We start from the raw sequence: 4,573 nt of genomic DNA on the forward strand, positions 1-4,573 counted from the left end.
AATAAGGCATCAGATCCTATTTATTGACCTCCCAAGTCAATGGACCAATTTTGGAAGTTTTTCCACTAGGTCCAGGCAATCCACAAAGGAGTTGGGAGGCTTTGCTCTTAATGGCAGCGTTTTCAACTGTGTCTGGAAGAAAATATCTACAAATACAAGTTTTCCAGGTTTTCAGCGTGTAAGGACTTCTTCTGTGTTCCTTTGTTTATAAATTGGTAAAGCTGTGGAAATGTATATATGTAGTAGCAGTGGTGAGAAAGGAGTGAGACTACTTTTAAAATATCTAATGAGTTAGATATAGGAGATGTGTAGTTAGGTATAGAAGATGCTCCAATGGAAACGTAATCTTGGGAAAGCTAGTAATGCCTACATTCTGTAATGATCTGAGCACCGTAAATGCTGAAGATAAATGGAGAGACTTGATAGGAATACAGTTACTCCAACAGCATTACAGGGGCCAAGTAAAGGGCAAGTAATTCCCTGGGGAGAAAACTGATGAAAGACATTGGGGTAGATTGATGGAAGGGGAAAAAAAATGCATAAACTGAAATTTATTGCAGACCTGGGAAGTGCTTACTGTGGATAGAGTGGAAATATGAAAGAGAATTGAGTAGCAGTAACAGTCAAAGTGGAAATGGCTAGCAGGGAAAGGAGACTGAAGAGGTGATTCAGGCTCTGGACAGGGAAATACATGAGATGGGAGCTAGATGCACTAAGGGCAGGCACGGGAGGCTGGGACTTGGGGGATAAGCAGGTGAGTGGGGCATGGGCAGGCGATTCGGGGACACATGACAATGAGCAGTGAAGAGAAGAGCTATGATGAATGGGGACATTGTGAGTAGGCTGTGGATGCAGTGATAGTGATGGTGGACCAGAGTGAAAGCTGCAGCACCATTAGCATCCTGCGTAGAGGAGTTCAGTTTGGCCTGTGTGCAGCTCTGAGGTGATCAGGACATTGCCTATGGCTATAGGGTGCCTAAAAAAAGTTGCCTTAGGCACAGACTGCTGAAAATATGGAGATTGTCAGCAACAAAATATAGGGCAACAGCAACAAAGAGAAATGAGTTCTCTCCCCAGTGGGTTCTCATTTCACTACAGTCAGCCTCCTTGAACCAGACACACCAGGGGACCAGCAGAGGGACTGTGGAAAAATTACTGAAGCCTTTTGTATCTAAAGCAAGTATCAGAGGTGCCAGCACGGCTGGAAACAAAATGGATAAGACACAGAGGACTTGTGGGGCCATTCAGATGTCCTACTTCAGAGAATTTGTGTCCAGCTGCTGTGTAACAGTAGCTTCTAGTTTTCCTGGGGCACATATATCCTTGATACCCAACCATGCACTCCTTGGATCTCCTGGGCTGTTAACGTACAATTGGTAGAAAGCCTAAAGATTTGGTCATCACCAGAATTCCATCTTAGCTTCAGAACAGGCAGATAGATCCCCATCAGTTTGGATTTTTCAGTGGGCAGCCTACTTTAGCTTTGACGACTGCAAGCAGAATAGTGTTTTTATGCATTCATTTTCTTACCTGTTCTGCACATGGTTACTTTCCCTTGGCTTACATTTTGTTGAAAACAGGTGCAAGTTCCCACTGCAGTCTTCTGCTGTGCATCTGCCCATACTTCTGCTATCTTTCCCTGTATACATGCTTAAATAACTACAGTTAACAATGAAAATATTATATAATATATAATATCATGATGATAACAGAAATTTTACAATCATGATACATTATCATCAGCACTTTTCCTAGCATTTTTGTCAGATATAAACTGCATATAATACAATTTGTTAGGGAGACAGAAATGTACTGTGTCAAACTACCGTTCTGTGGCTTCTAAATGACTTTAAATCACATTGTATCCGATAATTACTAATGCTCCATTAAAGATCGGAAAGGCAATTTATTAGGAACTCCCAAAAGTCTTCTTTAAGCAGTGCAATCTGTGTTTGGTTAAAAGTTTACATAAAATCAATACAAAATTATAGCAGCATAAATAGTTAAACAGTTCTCAGTTAATGTTATATTTGAATCTGTTCTACTCTCGACAGTTTGGAAAATGTAAGTTACAGAGGAAGGGTAACTGAGATCTCAGGGGAGGAAGATGCAAATGGTTTTGCTGTTCTGAGTGCAGTAGAAGAGCATCAATCTATTACTTGCCAGTGGTGTCTTTGTAGTCTTTTTTGTTGTTGTTGTTTGTTTGTTTTTTAGCTGATGTAGGAATCTTGAAACTGTCACCAAAATAACAGAAAAGGAAAGTTTTACTGCATGCTAACTCTTGCTAGCAAAATGTTTAATATCCTTCTGTGCTAAGAAGCGATTCCAGTGTTAATTAAGGTCCAAATCATCTCCTCTCTACACAAAAATAAGAACAGTGAAGCAGCAGGTTCTGAGTCTGAGGAATAAGTGTTTCATCCCTTAAAATAAAAACTGAGGACAAAAAAACCTCCAAACAAATCACCAGTGAAAAATAAACTAAGGGAAATTACTTTCACCTCCACCTACTCTGCCAATTTATTCACTGGGACATTATTTACTTCTGCCTAAAAGTTTCATGACCTTAAGGAGGAGGGGGAAAAAAGCACGCTAAACTGCTCATCAGTTTTCCAGCATTGTGGGGTAATTTCATCTACTTGATTATGAATTGAATGTATGTTCTACCTATTGAGCAAGGAATTAGTCATAGCTGGTGTCAAAAGTTATTTTTGTTTACAGTGTGGCAGCATTGGGTATAAATAAATAAAGTCTCCCAAATGTCACATTTGTACCACAAATAAATAGTTCAGGCCTCAAGCTGGAAACATAAAAATTAATTCTCTTTCTCTTCTAAGTAATATATATATATATATATATAAAATATCTGTTCAGAGCATTTTGCTTTTAAGAGGCACACAACAATTGTACAAAACAGAACAGGGCCAGAGGTGGGCAGGCTGTTGATTCCTATTGTATTATTGAAGAGTAAAGGAGGGGTGTTTTGCATCTGGTTTGGAAGAGTATAAACAGCACAGAATTTGCAATGGATTTAAGCAGTGCTCCGCATGGCATGGAATTCATCTGTTTCTCTAGCTAGGACTTTGAATGCCTCTGCTGTCTGGGCTTTGAGAAATCCAGACAAAAGAACCTCCATTCCTAGGGCTTTTCATCCCATGCAAAAGCACAGCAACCTATGACTTTGCTCCTCAGCAAGTTTCCATAACTGTCTTCATCTCCCTCTCCTATCATTTCTGCAGACGTTATGGAGACATGTAATGTTATGCCAAAAGAAGGGTATGATGTTCAGCAACAGCATCGCTTTTCTGGTAAAACAGACTGGAAGCGATTACTCACTGGTGTAATTAATTTTACTTGGCTTACCTCAGATCGATGTTTGGGAAAAAATATATATATTTAGGTTTCACTTTAAAAAATCAGTAGTCCTTACCTGCCTGGACATCCTACTTGCTTTAAACAGAAAATATAATTTCTTAATGAAGGTATGTGTGGATCTTATCAACCAGCAGTTAATGATAAAAGTAAATCTTATAAACAGGCAGAGTTTAAATAACACATTAAAGCTTATCACTGATGATATCTTTAATTATAGTAAAGCAAATTGTAAGAGAGTCTAATGGGAAATACAAATTACTTGTTAAAATTATTAACAGAGTTAATGTGCTTACATTTGTTTATGTGTACAGGAATCGTTTCAAATATTTGACTGCAATGACAATATGTGTAAAGATCAATTAAAAGTCAGGAAGATGAGATATTGGATTTTCAGACCTTAATAGGATTTCATCTGCACTTGTTATATTATGTTATCCACTTATAATTGAGCTTCCATCACATCATAGAATCTGTCACTTCACCAATTTATATTTCTAACCTCTAATGAAACTTCTATTTGCTAAGGAGAATTTTTGAAACCCATGATTGTGGTAGAGCTGTCTGCTACAAGCACTAATCTGCCCCAGCCTGAGATTGGGGGTTCAGGCAATTGGCATGAAAAACAAATAAAGCAGTAGCAATGCATAGGCAGTTGCCTATTTCCCAAGCATCGCTGCCATCACACATTGATCTAATAAACAGCTTAGAATGGAATAAGAGACAGTTATATGTATAACAAACAAGGTAAATTGGTAAAATGAAAATTGCTAGGAGTTTGACTAATACTGAATTATTTGATTTTTCTAGAATGAAAATAACCACTGTGACACCTAAAATACTTTTGTTTACTGGTCTGTTGAGTCAGCTGAAGCTTTGTCCCTGAAAAAGGCCTGTGATAACCCCTCAGCACCATTCAGGGGATCCACTTGGAGATGCTTCATCTGCTGGTGGTTTCCAGCCATACAGCACTGATGGGAATACTGTATAGGACACAGCCAGGACCCCTCTTCATCAAGCCCTGCCTATTTTTGTAGTGACTGAGATAGATATCATTTCTACGGAGTGACGGTGTGGTGCTTTGGCAGGGTAGAATCAATGCTAGGATAAGTCCCCCATTACGTGAATGCAGATTCAAAAACAGTGTAAAGACAGAGTCTTTTAGAGTTACCACCTGAAGCTATTGTAACCAAAGTGATTGCTC

Source organism: Gallus gallus, chromosome 1, assembly GCF_016699485.2.
Source record: "Gallus gallus isolate bGalGal1 chromosome 1, bGalGal1.mat.broiler.GRCg7b, whole genome shotgun sequence".
NCBI lineage: Eukaryota > Metazoa > Chordata > Aves > Galliformes > Phasianidae > Gallus > Gallus gallus.